Source organism: Coturnix japonica, unplaced genomic scaffold (genome assembly GCF_054131305.1).
Source record: "Coturnix japonica strain WE unplaced genomic scaffold, WE-NBRP24 Scf071, whole genome shotgun sequence".
NCBI classification, from domain to species: Eukaryota; Metazoa; Chordata; class Aves; order Galliformes; family Phasianidae; genus Coturnix; species Coturnix japonica.
In genome coordinates, this window is record NW_028188974.1 from 404,546 (window position 1) to 423,097 (window position 18,552).

General features: G+C 46.3%; 1 protein-coding gene across 7 annotated transcripts in view; it reads left to right on the plus strand.

Moving 5' to 3' along the window:
- Positions 1 to 18,552, plus strand: part of LOC146751606 (ubiquitin-conjugating enzyme E2 R2) — a 136,622-nt gene that overhangs the window by 53,084 nt on the left and 64,986 nt on the right. The gene's annotated exons all lie outside the window — the stretch shown is intronic.

Below are 18,552 nucleotides of genomic sequence, written 5' to 3' on the forward strand. Positions count from 1 at the left end.
CCGGCTCGGGTACGAGCCCCATTTTGTAAAACATGAATGCGGTCAGAAACAGTCTGCAAGTTATGCCAGTTTTGTCGTGCCCAATCCACCCCTGATAAAGAGGGCCGAGCACCATGCTTTTCTAAAAGGTCAAAAAGCACATTTTCACTTTTCATAGTGGCAGTACTTTCACTCATTTCTCAATACCCTAAAAGATACACACTAAGGGAAGAGAAAGCACACTTAAGTCCTTACCCCTCCCCAGGGAGGTACGCACCTATCAAACAAATGCAAATACTACAATCATTCCACCCTTTCACAAAAGACCAAGAAGCTCATTCAACAAGAAAGTGCTAATACCTAAATGGGTCCTTGCTATCCTGTCAGGCTAGAAAAACTTCAGTCTTCAAGCCACACGAGTTACCAAACACTTCTAGGTTTTTCAAAAGCAATAAACTTCTTGGAGAAGCACAAACGTCAAAAAATTACTTCCTCACTTCCCCAAGAGGCGCACACACAAAACTTTCCAAATTCCAAGATACGTTACAAGTTACTTAAACCACAAAAATGCAAAATTGTCTTCCCGAGGAGGCACACACGTATAAAACAAAAACAAATAGTCAAAATTAATTCATACGTCCCCGAGAGGCAAACATTTAAGCAGTAAAGTTTCAGAATATGGAGCGGTCTTCCTGGAGAGGTGCTCACGTGTAAGTTATCAAAATTATCGCTCCTTGCAACTCCAGGAGGTACACACAGAAAAATTTCATACTATATCTGGGAGGACAACACTCTCACGGTGGGTATCCTGTCCGTGATGCCAATAAAAATGTCTTGCTCCAATTTACAGGAGGGAGGCAAGGTTCTTTGATATGTGTATATACCCGGTGTGAGATTAAGAAGCAACGGTTCAAATGTTGGTCCAACCAGTTTATTAAAGTCCTAGCTGTTTTTAGGGAGATGGGGAAGGGAAGGTAGGCGATAGGGAAAGTAGGAAAAATAAGCAAGGAGTCTTTGCTGAGAGCAAAAGAGATAGTCACCACCATGGGTCCAGCGAGGTACACAGTAGGTCCGATGATCTCAGGAACTCGTCTGATCACCGCAGGGGATGGGAGACAGCCAGGGAGCTACGCAGCAAGCCAGCCTCGGGGGTTCTTCCGACAAGGTTTTCCCCTCAGGGTATTCTCCGTCACACACAGATCACAGAATCACAGAATGACCCGGGTTGGAAGGGACCTCAAGGATCATGTAGTTCCAACCCCCCTACCTAGCAGGGCCACCAAACATACACATTTACTAGATCAGGTTGCCCAGGGCCCTGTCCAACCTGGTCTTGAACACCTCCAAGGACGGGGCATCCACAACCTCCCTGGGCAGCCTGTTCCAGGACCTAACCACTCTCCTAGTAAAGAACTTCCCCCTAACATCCAACCTAAATATACCCACTTTTAACTTAAAACCATTTCCCCGTGTCCTGCTATTGTCAGCCATTTCAAAGAGTTTACTCCCCTCCTGGGAGTAAGTTCCCTTAAGGTATTGAAAGGCTGCAATGAGGTCACCCCGCAATCTTCTCTTCTCTAGGCTGAACAAACCCAACTCCCTCAGCCTGTCCTCATAGGGGAGGTGCTCTAGCCCCCTGATCATCTTCGTGGCCCACCTCTGGACCCTTTCCAAAATCTCCATGTCTTTTTTGTACTGAGGGCTCCACACCTGGACACAGTACTCCAGATGGAACCTCACAAGAGCAGAGTAGAGAGGGACAATCACCTCCCTATCCCTGCTGATCACCCCTCTCCTGATGGAGCCCAGGATCCCATTTGCTTTCCGGGCTGCCAGAGCACACTGCTGGCTCATGTTGAGTCTTTTGTCCATCAGGACCACCAGGTCCTTCTCTGCTGAGCTGCTCTCAAGGACCACTCCTCCCAGTCTGTACAGGTGCCTGGGGTTCTTCCGGCCCAAGTGCAAAACCTTGCACTTTGCCATGTTGAACCTCATTAGGTTCACCCGAGCCCAGCTTTCCAGCCTGTCAAGGTCCCTCTGAATGGCATCTGTTCCCTCCACCATATCGACTGCACCACTCAGCTTGGTGTCGTCAGCAAACTTCCTGAGGGTGCACTCAATTCCCTCATCGATGTCATTAATAAAGATGTTAAAGAGCACCGGTCCCAAGACAGACCCTTGAGGGACACCGCTCGTTACCGGCCTCCACCTGGACATAGAGCCATTAACCACCACCCTCTGTCTGCAGCCTTTCAACCAATTGCTTATCCATCTGTCGCGGTTTGAACGATAAATCCACCTGCGTCCATGACAGGGGCCGTGGGCCCCAGAGGGGCCCTAGGCCGAAAGGAAAAAGTTAATTAGGAAAAGAAAACAGCGGCAACGATCTAAGGAGGCACACTTATTTACTAAATACTATATCGAAATACAGGATAACACAATATAATACAATATAATTGAAAATTGAGCTAACGAATCAAGCAAAATAGGAGAATGAGTCCCGTAACCGAGAGGCCTACTGTGAATCTAGGCGAATGGCTGAAGGCTCCCACACACTCCCTGAACGCTAGAACTCGAAAGACGTCAGTCTGTTCTGCGACAGAGTTAATACAGAGTCCAGGTCCCGTGACCTATCGTGTTGCTCTCTGGGAGATGTAGTCTTCTTCTGTAAGTTGCAGATTCAGTAAAATTATTCATGCTTTATATGATGTTATGATGTGGAATACTGATAGCAAAACTACAAAATTATTAAACCATGACATTCCACCCCTTATTCTACATCATTACATTATGTTTATACATACATACACACTTATATATATAGTTGTGAATAATTAGCAACCCAGCAACCTTATTTTTTCTCAACAATTTATATTTATTCCATACAAATCCCTAAGTTGAGAACAAAACTCTATAACCTAACCTACCATTTTATTAATTTTGAGAAAATGGCAAAACTGCCAGAAAAAAAACAAACAACAAAACATGCCAGTGGTGGTAGAGAAAGGCAGCGCTAGTAGGGCGTCCCCCACATCAAGGTGCACTCATCCTTTCCCAGCCACCACAGCAGATTTCCTTTTGACTTATACTTCTTTCCATGTGTGTTCTACACATGCATGGCCAGTGCACGATATAGAGTCCAGATGGAAAACTTGCTTACAAAATGCCTAATTAAGGTATATAGAGAAAAAGTGTTTCCTTAACATTAATCCACTCTATCTTAAGTCCTGTACCTAATTGAACTATCTTCTGAGACTCTACCTATATATCTACAAGAAATCATTGGCTGCACTCCCCCAACATCAAATTCCCTTGTGGTACACATTGGACATCCCCATTTTTGTCCATCACCCACCACGTGCACCCAGGTCCCTGGGCAAAGACAGTACCCCGGAGAGGTTTGCCCTTTCCAGATGCTGGAAGGACCCAAACCGTCTTTCCCAACACACTCTTTATGTGTACTACAGGAACCTTAGCTCCCTCCACGGTACGTAGGGAGCTGGATTGGTTAGGACCATTACGATTACTAGATCCTCGAGTGTTGACCAACCAGGTGGCCTCTGCTAAATGGTTCTCCCAATTTTTATATGTTCCGCCACCCATTGCTTTCAACATAGTTTTCAACAACCCATTGAATCGTTCAATCTTACCAGAAGCTGGTGCATGATAGGGAATATGGTAAATCCACTCAATGCCATGATTTTTGGTCCAAGTGGTTACAAGAGAATTTTAAAAATGGGTCCCATTATCTGATTCAAGTCTTTCCGGAGTGCCAGGCCGCCACAGGATTTGCTTTTCCAACCCTAATATGGTGTTTCGGGCGGTAGCATGGGGTACTGCGTATGTTTCGAGCCACCCAGTGGTTGCCTCCACCATGGTGAGTACATAACGCTTACCATTGCGAGATCGTGGCAAGGTGATATAATCAACCTGCCATGCCTCTCCATATTTATACTTTTGCCATCGCCCTTCCCCCCAAAAAGGTTTCATCCTCTTGGCTTGTTTAATTATGGCGCATGTTTCACAGTCATGAATAACCTGAGCAATAGCGTCCATAGTGAAGTCCACCCCTCGGTCTCTGGCCCACTTATATGTTGCATCCCTTCCTTGATGACCTGAAGTCTCGTGGGCCCACCGAGCTAGGAATAATTCACCCTTGTTCTGCCAGTCCAAGTCTATTTGAGCCACCTCAATTTTGGCAGCTCAATCAACCTGATGGTTATTTTATGTTCTTCAGTAGCCTTACTTTTAGGCACATGAGCATCTACATGGCGCACCTTTACAACAATGTTCCTTATTCGGGCAGCAATGTTTTTCCACAGTTCAGCAGCCCAAACAGGTTTACCCTTTCGTTGCCAATTATCATCCTCCCACTGTTGCAACCACCCCCATAAGGCATTTGCCACCATCCATGAATCAGTATAAAGATGAAGCATTGGCCACCTCTCCCGTTCAGCCACATCTAAAGCTAGCTGAACAGCCTTTACCTCTGCAAATTGACTTGATTCTCCTTTACCTTCAGTGGCCTCTGCAACTTGTCGTGTGGGGCTCCATACAGCAGCTGTCCATCTGCGATGTTTCCCTACAGTACGACACGATCCGTCTGTGAATAGGGCAAATTTCTTTTCGTTTTCTGGTAGCTCATTGTATGGTGGTGCCTCTTTAGAAGGTGATACCTCTTCTGTAGGTGGTGTTTCAATTTTTTTACTCTCAGGCCAGTCCATGATCACTTCTAGAATTCCAGGACGGCTGAGTTTTCCCATTCGAGCTCGTTGAGTAATTAATGAAATCCACTTACTCCAAGTGGCATCAGTAGCATGATGGGTGGAGGGAACCTGTCCTATAAACATCCAGTTTATTACTGGTAAGCGAGGTGCTAGAAGAAGCTGAACCTCTGTCCCAACTACTTCAGAAGCAGTCCGAACCCCCTCATACACGGCTAAGATCTCCTTCTCAGTCGGAGTGTAGCGCTCCTCAGACCCTTTATATGCTCGACTCCAGAATCCTAGGGGTCGGCCTCAGGTCTCTCCTGAGGCTCTTTGCCACAAACTCCAGGTGGGACCTTTCTCTCCAGCAGCAGTGTAGAGGATGTTCTTCACATCCTGTCCCGTCCGTACTGGCCCCAAGGCCACGGCATGGGCTATCTCTTGTTTTACCTGCTCAAAAGCCTGCTGCTGCTCAGGACCCCATGAGAAGTTATTCTTCTTCCGTGTTACCTGATAGAGGGGGCTCACTGTGTGGCTGTAGTTTGGGACATGCATTCTCCAAAAGCCCACTACTCCCAGAAAAGATTTGGTCTCTGTCTTGTCGGTGGGCGGAGACATAGCAGTGATTTTGTCAATCACATCTGCTGGGATGTGACGACGTCCATCTTGCCATTTTATACCTAGGAACTGGATTTCCTGGGCAGGCCCCTTCACCTTGCTGCGCTTAATGGCAAAACCAGCTTTCAAAAGAATTTGGATTATCTGTTTCCCTTTCTTGAAAACCTCTGCTGCTGTATGGCCCCACACTACAATGTCATCAATATACTGCAAGTGCTCAGGAGCATTACCCTGTTCCAAAACAGCTTGGATCAATCCATGGCAAATTGTTGGGCTGTGCTTCCACCCCTGAGGTAAACGGTTCCAGGTATACTGAATACCTCTCCAGGTAAAAGCAAACTGTGGCCTACATTTTGCAGACAATGGGATGGAAAAGAAGGCATTAGCAATGTCAATGGTGGCATACCACCTAGCTTCTTTTGACTCCAATTCATACTGGAGTTCTAGCATGTCTGGTACAGCAGCACTTAATGGAGGTGTGACTTCATTCAGGCCATGGTAATCTACCGTCAGCCTCCATTCCCCACTGGTTTTACGCACTGGCCATATGGGGCTGTTAAAAGGCGAGTGCGTTTTGCTAATCACTCCCTGATTTTCTAATTGGCGAATTAGCTTGTGAATGGGGAGCAATGAGTCCCTATTGGTGCGGTACTGCCGTCTGTGAACCACTTTGGTGGCAATTGGTACCTCTTGGTCTTTTACCTTGAGCAACCCCACAGCAGAAGGATCATCTGACAGACCAGGTAAAGTTGACAGCTGCTTAACACCGTTTGTGTTTACAGCAGCTATCCCAAAGGCCCATCGATACCCCTTGGGATCCTTAAAATATCCCATCCTAAGGTAATCGATTCCCAGTATACATGGAGCCTCTGGACCAGTCACAATAGGGTGCCTTTGCCAGTTTTTACCAGTGAGGCTTATTTCGGCCTCCAACATAGTCAATTCTTGGGAACCCCCAGTCACTCCATGGATATATATTGGTTGTGTCCTGTCACGGTTTGAACTAAAAATCCACCTGCGTCCGTGACAGGGGGCCGTGGGCCCCGGAGGGGCCCTAGGCCGAAAGGAAAAAGTTAATTAGGAAAGGAAAACAGTGGCAACGATCTAAGGAGGCACACTTATTTACTAAATACTATATCGAAATACGGGATAACACAATATAATACAATATAATTGAAAATTGAGCTAACGAATCAAGCAAAATAGGAGAGAGAATGAGTCCCGTAACCGAGAGGCCTACTGTAAATCTAGGCGAATGGCTGAAGGCTCCCACACACTCCCCTGAACGCCAGAACTCGAAAGACATCAGTCTAGTCTGCGACAGAGTTAATATAGAGTCCAGGTCCCGTGACCTATCGTGTTGTTCCCTGGGAGATGTAGTCTTCTTCTGTAAGTTGCAGATTCAGTAAAATTATTCATGCTTTATATGATGTTATGATGTGGAATACTGATAGCAAAAATTACAAAATTATTAAACCATGACATTCCACCCCTTATTCTACATCATTACATTATGTTTATACATACATACACACTCATATGTATAATTGTGAATAATCAGCAACCTTATTTTTTCTCAACAATTTATATTTATTCCATACAAATCCCTAAGTTGAGAACAAAACTTTATAACCTAACCTACTATTTATTAATTTTGAGAAAATGGCAAAACTGCCAGAAAAATGAAAACGTGTCAGCGGTAGAGGGAAAAGGCAGCGCTAGTAGGGCGTCCCCCACATCAAGGTGCACTCATCTTTTCCCAGCCACCACAGCAGATTTCCTTTTGACTTATACTTCTTTCCATGTGTGTTCTACACATGCATGGCCAGTGCACGATATAGAGTCCAGATGGAAAACTTGCTTACAGAATGCCTAATTAAGGTATATAGAGAAAAAGTGTTTCCTTAACATTAATCCACTCTATCTTAAGTCCTGTACCTAATTGAACTATTCTGTACCTAATTAAAATATTCTCTGAGACTCTACCTATATATCTACAAGAAAATCATTGGCTGCACTCCCCCAACATCAAATTCCCTTGTGGTACACATTGAACATTCCCATTTTTGTCCATCACCCACCATGTGCACCCAGGTCCCTGGGCAAAGACAGTACCCCGGAGAGGTTTGCCCTTTCCAGACGCTGGAAGTACCCAAACTGTTTTTCCCAACACACTCTTTATGTGTAATACAGGAACCTTATCTCCCTCCACGGTACGTAGGGAGCTGGATTGGTTAGGACCATTACGATTACTAGATCCTCGAGTGTTGACCAACCAGGTGGCTTCTGCTAAATGGTTCTCCCAATTTTTATACGTTCCGCCACCCATTGCTTTCAACATAGTTTTCAACAACCCATTGAATCGTTCAATCTTACCAGAAGCTGGTGCATGATAGGGAATATGGTAAATCCACTCAATGCCATGATTTTTGGCCCAAGTGGTTACAAGAGAGTTTTTAAAATGGGTCCCATTATCTGATTCAATTCTTTCTGGAGTGCCATGCCGCCACAGGATTTGCTTTTCCAACCCTAATATGGTGTTTCGGGCGGTAGCATGGGGTACTGCGTATGTTTCGAGCCACCCAGTGGTTGCCTCCACCATGGTGAGTACATAACGCTTACCATTGCGAGATCGTGGCAAGGTGATATAATCAACCTGCCATGCCTCTCCATATTTATACTTTTGCCATCGCCCTTCCCCCCAAAAAGGTTTCATCCTCTTGGCTTGTTTAATTATGGCGCATGTTTCACAATCGTGAATAACCTGAGCAATAGCGTCCATAGTGAAGTCCACCCCTCGGTCTCTGGCCCACTTATATGTTGCATCCCTTCCTTGATGACCTGAAGTCTCGTGGGCCCACCGAGCTAGGAATAATTCACCCTTGTTCTGCCAGTCCAAGTCTATTTGAGCCACCTCAATTTTGGCAGCTCAATCAACCTGATGGTTATTTTATGTTCTTCAGTAGCCTTACTTTTAGGCACATGAGCATCTACATGGCGCACCTTTACAACAATGTTCCTTATTCGGGCAGCAATGTTTTTCCACAGTTCAGCAGCCCAAACAGGTTTACCCTTTCGTTGCCAATTATCATCCTCCCACTGTTGCAACCACCCCCATAAGGCATTTGCCACCATCCATGAATCAGTATAAAGATGAAGCATTGGCCACCTCTCCCGTTCAGCCACATCTAAAGCCAGCTGAACAGCCTTTACCTCTGCGAATTGACTTGATTCTCCTTTACCTTCAGTGGCCTCTGCAACTTGTCGTGTGGGGCTCCATACAGCAGCTGTCCATCTGCGATGCTTCCCTACAATACGACACGATCCGTCTGTGAATAGGGCAAATTTCTTTTCATTTTCTGTTAGCTCATTGTATGGTGGTGCCTCTTTAGCACGTGATACCTCTTCTGTAGGTGGCGTTTCAATTTTTTTACTCTCAGGCCAGTCCATGATCACTTCTAGAATTCCAGGACGGCTGAGTTTTCCCATTCGAGCTCGTTGAGTAATTAATGAAATCCACTTACTCCAAGTGGCATCAGTAGCATGATGGGTGGAGGGAACCTGTCCTTTAAACATCCAGTTTATTACTAGCAAGAGAGGTGCTAGAAGAAGCTGAACCTCTGTCCCAACTACTTCAGAAGCAGCCCGAACCCCCTCATACACGGCTAAGATCTCGTTCTCAGTCGGTGTGTAGCGCTCCTCAGACCCTTTATATGCTCGACTCCAAAATCCTAGGGGTCGGCCTCGGGTCTCTCCTGAGGCTCTTTGCCACAAACTCCAGGTGGGACCTTTCTCTCCAGCAGCAGTGTAGAGGATGTTCTTCACATTCTGTCCCGTCCGTACCGGCCCCAAGGCCACGGCACGGGCTATTTCTTGTTTTATCTGCTCAAAAGCCTGCTGCTGCTCAGGACCCCATGAGAAATTATTCTTCTTCCGTGTTACCTGATAGAGAGGGCTCACTATGTGGCTGTAGTTTGGGACATGCATTCTCCAAAAGCCCACTACTCCCAGAAAAGATTGGGTCTCTGTTTTATTTGTGGGCGGAGACATAGCAGTGATTTTGTCAATCACATCTGCTGGGATGTGACGACGTCCATCTTGCCATTTTACACCTAAGAACTGGATTTCCTGGGCAGGCCCCTTCACCTTGCTGCGCTTAATGGCAAAACCAGCTTTCAAAAGAATTTGGATTATCTGTTTCCCTTTCTTGGAAACCTCTGCTGCTGTATGGCCCCACACTACAATGTCATCAATATACTGCAAGTGTTCAGGAGCATTACCCTGTTCCAAAACAGCTTGGATCAATCCATGGCAAATTGTTGGGCTGTGCTCCCACCCCTGGGGTAAACGGTTCCAGGTATACTGAATACCTCTCCAGGTAAAAGCAAACTGTGGCCTACATTTTGCAGCCAATGGGATGGAAAAGAAGGCATTAGCAATATCAATGGTGGCATACCACCTAGCTTCTTTTGACTCCAATTCATACTGGAGTTCTAGCATGTCTGGTACAGCAGCACTTAATGGAGGTGTAACTTCATTCAGGCCACGGTAATCTACCGTCAGCCTCCATTCCCCACTGGTTTTACGCACTGGCCATATAGGGCTGTTAAAAGGCGAGTGCGTTTTTCTAATCACTCCCTGATTTTCTAATTGGCGAATTAGCTTGTGAATGGGGAGCAATGAGTCCCTATTGGTGCAGTACTGCCGTCTGTGAACCACTTTGGTGGCAATTGGTACCTCTTGGTCTTTTACCTGGAGCAACACCACAACAGAAGGATCATCTGACAGACCAGGTAAAGTTGACAGCTGCTTAACACCGTTTGTGTTTACAGCAGCTATCCCAAAGGCCCATCGATACCCCTTGGGATCCTTGAAATATCCCATCCTAAGGTAATCGATTCCCAGTATACATGGAGCCTCTGGACCAGTCACAATAGGGTGCCTTCGCCAGTTTTTACCAGTGAGGCTTATTTCGGCCTCCAACATAGTCAATTCTTGGGAACCCCCAGTCACTCCATGGATATATATTGGTTGTGTCCCTTGGTGACTTGAGGGCATTAGGGTGCATTGTGCACCAGTGTCCACCAAGGCTTTATATTTCTGTGGTTGAGATGTTCCAGGCCACTTAATCCACACAGTCCAGTATACTCTGTTGTCCCTTTCCCCCCCCTGGCTGGGGGCAGGGCCCCTCTATTGTTTACCTCGTTGACTTGCAGCAACTGGAACTCTCCCCTTCTTGGAAGAGTTCACCTTGGTAGTTGTTTCACCTTGTAATTCTTTCACACGTGCCTGAAGTGCAGAAGTGGATGAATTACCCCACTTCTTCATGTCCTCCCCATGACTACAGAGGAAAAGCAACAAGGCAAGATGTGTAGTCTCATTGTTGATTCGAGGTGACTTATCATCGTCTTTTGCTTGAATACGAGGACGTCTCTTTTTAATGGTTGAGATTTTCGATGATACAGGTCGAGAGGAACTCATGTTGTTTAGCTTCCTCAATAGGCGATCGTGGAAATCCTGGTTTCCATCATCTTGTACCACCGTGGATTCATCTACATTAGGCACATTAGCCAATTTGTCAATAATATCATTTTGTGTTCCCTCCACTTCGTTTAACCTTTCCACAATTTTGACAATGGCTGAAGTATACAGATTAACTTCTGTTGCGCTTATAAATAATTCAAGTTCCTGAAGTCTGCCAATTAGTTCATTCACAAAGGGTTTCCTGTCCCCTTTGCCATATACTAATGCAAGTGCACTGGCATGCTTTTCTGGAGCTGCTTTTGTAAAGTCACGCCACATTTGTCGTGGAACGCGGACTGCTTCAGGATCATGTAATTGGTTTGGATCATTACGATTGAACTCGCGGCTGTATAGCATTTCCACCAGAGCATTTTCTCTCAAAAATTGGATACCTTTCTCTATATCAGTCCATTTCTTTCTCTCAGGCTCCAAGTCCCGTTTGAAGGGGAATCTATCTCTTACCGCTATCAACATCCACTTCCAGAGGGTGTAGGACCGATTTTGGCATGTGCCAATACCTCTGTCCACACGTGAGTCCCTGGAAATGCTACCCAGTTGGCGAGCTTCACTGCCATCGACCCACGCACTGTTGGTACCATTGTCCCAGCAGCGAAGTAACCAAGTGACCATATTTTCTTTTGGCTGACTTGTGTAATCCTTTCTTAGATCTCGAATTTCACTCAGTTTAAAAGATCGATCAATAATGGTCGTAATACTTTGCTCACCTTTTGCTCTATCAAGAGTCCCAGGTGTTGATGGTGGCAACTGTGTTGATGAGGCTGCCCCATCTATACGTTTGGACTTGAGAAATTCTCGTAAAGAAAAAGTAGCTTTTGGCTCCTCTTCTGACTCTGACCCTGACCCTGATGCTTGTGTTATTTCCTCCAGGTAACCCTCCTTCTTTTTCCTCTCTCCTAACTGCATAAAGGATTCATAGAAAGAAAGAGGAGCACGCTTAAAAATCACCATTTCTGTATAATTAGTTGCATTAGTTGCTCCCTCTGGAGCTGTATACAGATACGAAGTGAGCATTGCTAACCATGCTTTCAATCCATTATACAATTGTATAGCTCCATAAGAAAAAGTGGCTAGCTTAAACATGACCCAATATGTTCGGAGCGTCTCAAAAAAGGAACCAATGGCACACAGTCCCTGGTAAAACAAATTTAGTAGAGAAAACATTTTTTTTTTCCTCCAATAGAGAGAAAAAAGTAAAAGAAAACAAAGCTCAGCAGTGTTTATAAAATATACCGAAGTATTGGCAGTCCGCCTGGACTTTCAAGGTCAAGCTCGCAGGTGCAGAACCGCAAACACGAGATAGCTCCTTAACAGGAAAAAAACTCATAGCTCTGTTAAAAGCTAAAAGAGCAACAGAAGAAAACACAGAAAAACAGCAACTCAATTTGCCCGCATTCTCCACCAAAATCTGTCACGGTTTGAACTAAAAATCCACCTGCGTCCGTGACAGGGGGCTGTGGGCCCCGGAGGGGCCCTAGGCCGAAAGGAAAAAGTTAATTAGGAAAAGAAAACAGTGGCAATGATCTAAGGAGGCACACTTATTTACTAAATACTATATCGAAATACGGGATAACACAATATAATACAATATAATTGAAAATTGAGCTAACGAATCAAGCAAAATAGGAGAGAGAATGAGTCCCGTAACCGAGAGGCCTACTGTAAATCTAGGCGAACGGCTGAAGGCTCCCACACACTCCCCTGAACGCCAGAACTCGAAAGACGTCAGTCTGTTCTGCGACAGAGTTAATATAGAGTCCAGGTCCCGTGACCTATCGTGTTGCTCTCTGGGAGATGTAGTCTTCTTCTGTAAGTAGCAGATTCAGTAAAATTATTCATGCTTTATATGATGTTATGATGTGGAATACTGATAGCAAAACTACAAAATTATTAAACCATGACACCATCTAGTTGTCCACCCATCAAATCCACTTCCCTCCAATTTGGAGATGAGGATGTGATGGGGGACCATGTCAAAGGCCTTGCTTAGGTCCAGGTAAATGACATCGGTCGCCTTCCCTTCGTCCACCAATGCCGTCACTCCATCATAGAAGGCCACAAGATTAGTTAAGCATGACCTTCCTCTGGTGAAGCCGTGCTGGCTGTCTAAGATCACGTGCTCGTTCTTTATGTGATCAAGCATGTTGTCCAGGAGGATCTGTTCCATAATCTTCCCAGGCACGGAGGTGAGACTCACCGGCCTGTAGTTCCCCGGATCCTCCCTGCTCCCCTTCTTGTAAATGGGAGTGACGTGACCCTTCCTCCAATCATCCGGGACCTCACCTGACAGCCACAACTTCTCAAATATGATGGAGAGTGGCTCAGCAACCACCACAGCCAGCTCCTTCAGAACCCTGGGATGCACGCCATCTGGCCCCATAGACTTGTACTCACTCATTCTAAGGAGGCACTCTCGGACTTGCTCTACCCTTACAGTGGGGAGGGATTTACTTTCTTGGTCCCCACATAGAGATATGGGGGTGCAAGACTTAGGGACGTGAAAAAGACTAGAATCCTGGCCACCAGTGAAGACCGAGGTGAAGAACTCATTCAGCACCTCAGCTTTCTCTTCATCTGTTGAAGCCAGTTCTCCTTTTAAATTTACCAAAGTAGGTACACCCGTTTTGGCCTGTCTCTTCTGGTCAATGTACGTGTAGAAGGTTTTCTTATTGTTTTTCACGTCCCTTGCCAAGTTCAGTTCTGCCTGCGCCTTGGCTTTCCTGATCCCACGTCTGCAAGTCCGGACGGCATCCCTGTATTCTTCCCAGGTGACACAGCCTTGTTTCCAGAGCTTGTACACCCCTTTCTTCGCCCTCAGTTCTCTCAGCAGGTCCTTGCTGAGCCATGCCAGTTTTCTACCTCTCCTGCCCACTTTCTTATTCAGGGGAATGGAGACCTCTTGTGCTTCCAGGAGGGCATCCTTGAAGAGCAGCCAGCTCTCCTCAACGTCCTTGTCTTTGAGGGCAGTGCGCCAGGGGATCTTGGCCAGCATTCCATTGAGTAGCTTGAAGTCTGCTCTTCTAAAGTTCAGTGTCCTGGTCCTGCTCTTTGTCAGGCCCACATCGCTTGAGATCACAAACTCAACCAGGGCATGATCGCTGGAGCCCAGGCAGCCTTCAGCCTTGACGCCTTTGATGATCTCCTCAGCGTTGGTGAGCAGCTGGTCCAGCAACACTTGACCTCTGGTTGGTCTGTCCATTACCTGAACCAGAAAGCTATCATCAATGGATTCCAAGAGCCTTCTGGAGCTCTTGCAGCTCGCCGTGTGGTTTTCCCAACAGATGTCCGGATGGTTAAAGTCCCCCACCAGGACAAGAGCCCTTGAGGCAGACGTCTCATGCATCTGGAGCAAGAAAACCTCGTCAACAGCCTCCCCTTGATCAGGTGGCCTGTAGTATACCCCAAATACCAGCTGACCTTTATTAGTCCCATCTCTAATCCTAACCCACAGGCTCTCAACCTGTTTCTGACTGTTTCTCATAGGTAGCTCCTCACAGTTTATCCAATTTCTGACATAGAGAGCAACTCCCCCACCCTTCCTACCTCACCTGTCTCTCTTAAATAGTCTATAGCCGTCGATGGCAGTATCCCAATTGTGGGAGTCATCCCACCATGTTTCTGTGATAGCAACAAGGTCACGACTTTCCGAGTGCATCACAGTTTCCAGTTCCTCCTGCTTGTTACTCAGGCTCCGTGCATTAGTATAAAGGCACTTTAGCCGGGCTGTCCGTTTCACCACCTTCATAGGGTATCCAGGATCCACTAGAACAGCAGCATCCCCAGCTTCCCCCTGCCCTACTCCCTCCCTTTGCACTCTGCCGTCATTGCCCATGTTGTTTGGTACAATCCCTCGAATGACCCGTTCAACCCCAGTAGCCCTTAATTTACCCCTTTCCCCCTTCGTTCCTAGTTTAAAGACCTGTCAATGAGTCCCGCTAATTCTTCAGCTAATACCCTCTTACCCCTCAGGGACAGGCTGCTTTCATCAGCAGCCATCATGCCAGGTGCAGTGTAGATTGCCCCATGGTCAAAAAAGCCGAAATTCTTGTGTCTGCACCAGCTCTTAAGCCATCTATTTAAGAGTTGGGTTTTTCAGATCCTCCCTGTACCTTTTCCTGACACCACGGGCGTAGAAGAAAAGATCACCTGCACCCCGGCTCCTTCAAGTATTTGCCCCATTCCCCTGAAGTCTTTCTTTATGGACCTCAGGCTTTCCTTGCCAACTTCCTCGCCGCCAGCCTGAATTATTAAAAGTGGATAGTAATCTGAAGGCTGAATCAACCTAGAAATTTTCTTTGAAATGTCCCTGACCCGTACCCCAGGAAGGCAGCACACTTCTCTGTGGGTAGAGTCGGGCCGGCATATAGGGCCTTCTGTTCCTTGCAGAAGGGAGTCACCTACGACAATCACCCTTCTGTCCTTACGGGTAGAAGCAGTCTTGAGGCTTGGGGGTGACCGCTTCACCTGAGGCAACCTCATGGGTGCACCTGTCTACACACGCTCACTAGTCTCCCCCTCAAGTTCCAGGGCCTCAAACCTGTTTCGCAGAGGCACCTGGGGAGCCGGGGATGGTTGGGATGGGGGATGCCCCTTCCGCCGAGCAGGTAACCGTTTCCACTCCTCCTCCCTTCTCAAATTGCTGCTGGGGGGAAGAGAGTACAGGGGGCTCACTCTCCGTCAAAGGTGTCTTTGGGAGTTTGTCTCCAAAGTCCCCAGTTTAGCGAGGGCCTTTTATCCCCCATTTCAGTGGGGGTTTTTCTTCTTCTTTGAAGTTTGACTCAGCATTTTTGGGAACGTATCTCGAGCAAACAATGAACTTCCAAACAAGCAGGTAAACACACTTTGTAATAGGGTTTTAAACCAGCTTTTGTGACATTCCTGGCCCACAGATAAGCCAGCAAGGAGGGGGGTCTCTGTTGCCAGACACAAGCATTATCGCCTTATGCAGTGTTCAGCTCCTTCGAGCAGCACCCCTGAAGAAGACTGCTCGTCCTGCTTCTGCTTATCTTTGCAATCATAAGCAGAGGTACTGTGGCACAACAACACCCACCATTCACCCTCCTAGATGGTTAGCAGTTGCCAGTCGGAGTCTTATCATCAGAAAGGCCACATGAAGCAAGCTTTGAGACAATAAAAGAAAAACAGTTCTGTCCTTTACACCAGGGGAGCAGGAACAAAAGTGCCTCCCTTCTCGAGCAGCGCGGTGCAGCACGGCACGGCGCGGCGCGGCCCGACCACGTGTGCTTTGGGAGAGGGGAAGGGAAGGGAGATTGCGATTGGGTCTAAAAAAAAAATGAAGGAGGAAAAAGTGATTTGAGAATGAACAGCAGTTTAATAACCTAATAACGCTAAACAACAACAAGAGAGTTTCAACAAAGAGAATAACAAGTCCCCAATCTCACCGATGAGCTGTGGAAGGCGGGAAGCTCCAACCACGCTGTCTCCTTGCAGGGAGCCGGATCAGAAAACCCTGTCCCCTTCCCGACTTCCCCTGCGGTGCCGCTCCCCACATGCCCATTTAAGGCAGTCCACAGAAAAAAAACTTGTCCCCTTTACTCCCATTATTAGGCATGGTGTTCTGATGTGGAATACCAACACCAACCAAATTACAAAACCATAACAGGCGAGAGGAATCCAAGACATCTATAGAGACTGGAAGGAGCAGTCCTTGAGAGTAGCCCTGCAGAGAAGGACCTGGGGTTCCTAATGGATGAGAAAATGAACGAGCCAGCAGTGTGCTCTTGCAGCTCAGAAAGCAAATGGTATCCTGGGTTCCATCAGGAGAGGGGTGGCCAGCAGGGATAGGGTAGTGATTGTTCCTCTCTACTCTGCTCTTGTGAGGCTCCATCTGGAGTACTGTGTCCAGGTATAGAGCCCTCAGTACAAGAAAGACAGAGAGCTGTTGGAGAGGGTCCAGAGGAGAGCCATGAAGATGATCGGGGGCTGGAGCACCTCCCCTACAAGGACAGTCTGAGAGAGCTGGGCTTGTTCAGCATGGAGAGAAGAAAGCTGCAGGGTGACCTCATTGCAGTCTTTCAGTACCTGAAGGAAACCTATAATCAGGAGGGGGGAGTAAACTCTTTGAAAGGGTAGATAACAGCAAAACAAGGGGAAATGGTTTTGAACTGAAGTAAGGAAGATTTAGGTTGGATGTCAGGGGGAAGTTCTTTACTATGAGTGGTGAAAGTTCGTTACTATGAGAGTGGTGAGGTGCTGGAACAGCTGCCGAGAGAGGCTGTGGATGCTCCATCCCTGGAGGTGTTCAAGGCCAGGTTGGATGGAGGCCCTGGGCAGCCTGGTCTAGTAAATGGGGAGGTTGGTGGCCCTGCCTGGCAGGGGGGTTGGAGATTCATGATCCTTGAGGTCTCTTCCAACCTGGGCCATTCTGTGATTTTGTGATTATGTAATTGAAGTACACAACTTTCTTTTGGCAATACCTTCTTATAATCAAAATGTTTTTCCTCAGCTGAGAAGCTAAATTGACGTCTTCAATATCCTTTTAAAACTAGACTCTGTGCTCACCATCTAATACACCTTGAGCTTCCTGAATGCTTTAATAAGTTCGCTGTAGAACTTTTAAAAATGCCTACTTGCTGTTGGTAGGTTCTTTGTGCTACTTTGTGAAGTTGATTGTATGAAAAGTAAGCTTGAAAGAATGTCCAGATCTGATTTTGGCACTAATATGCAGTTAAATTCTAAACAACCGATGCATAAATTGAGCTGTCGTATTTCAATTTGCTGTCCTTTCTGATATTGATTTATGCATTGAATCAAACTTGTTTGTCTATTCAGTCCACCGTTCTGTCCCTGATATTTTGTCTGAGTTTTATTAAAGCAATGCAGCTAAACTTGCATTTGCATATTTTGGTGGAGAGGAACAGCAACAAAAGGAGAGGCTTTAAATGTGGCTTGGTCACATCTTGTAAATTTTACTTGATCCAGGTCTATAAATATCTAAGGTGTGGGGGGCAAAGTTGCGAGGCCAGACTCTTTTCAGCAGTGTGTGGAGACAGGACAAAGAGGAAACGGCCAGAAACTGGAGCATAGGAAGTTCCGCACATATGTGCGCAAGAACTTCTTTACGGTGAGGGTGACGGAGCACTGGAACAGGCTGCCCAGGGGGGTTGTGGAGTCTGCTTCTCTGGAGATATTCAAGACCCGCCTGGATGCCTACCTGTGCGACCTAATGTAAGGAACCTGCTTTGGCAGGTGTGTTGGACTTGGTGATCTCTGGAGGTCCCTTCCAACCACTAAAAAAATAAGTCTTGCAAGATTCACCACAGGGCTCTAAATAGAAAGCAATATCTCACAGTGCAGAACTTGCTCTATATTTCAAGTCCTTTTTTATTTTTATTTTCATCAGATGTCACTTGTTCCTACAAATTTAATAGCCATAGTTGTAGAAAGTGCTCTTTTCCTGTGAATCTGCCTCTGCAATTTAATCTTGCTACTTAACATGGATTGCTGTTAGTTTTAGCATGTTTTTTGACTATAGTCTTTCAAGACTTTTTTCATCCACAATCCTGTTCTCACAAAACACAGACTGTAAATTTATGATAATCTGCTCTTCTCTTTGGTTTGACACTTATGAATGATTGCTTATCCGTCACTCAAGTTAAATCAGATTTGCCACTTTAAATCAAGTATAATATCTGTGATGTGCTTAAATACAGAGACAGAAGTGTTGTGGCTTTGTGATTTCCATTGT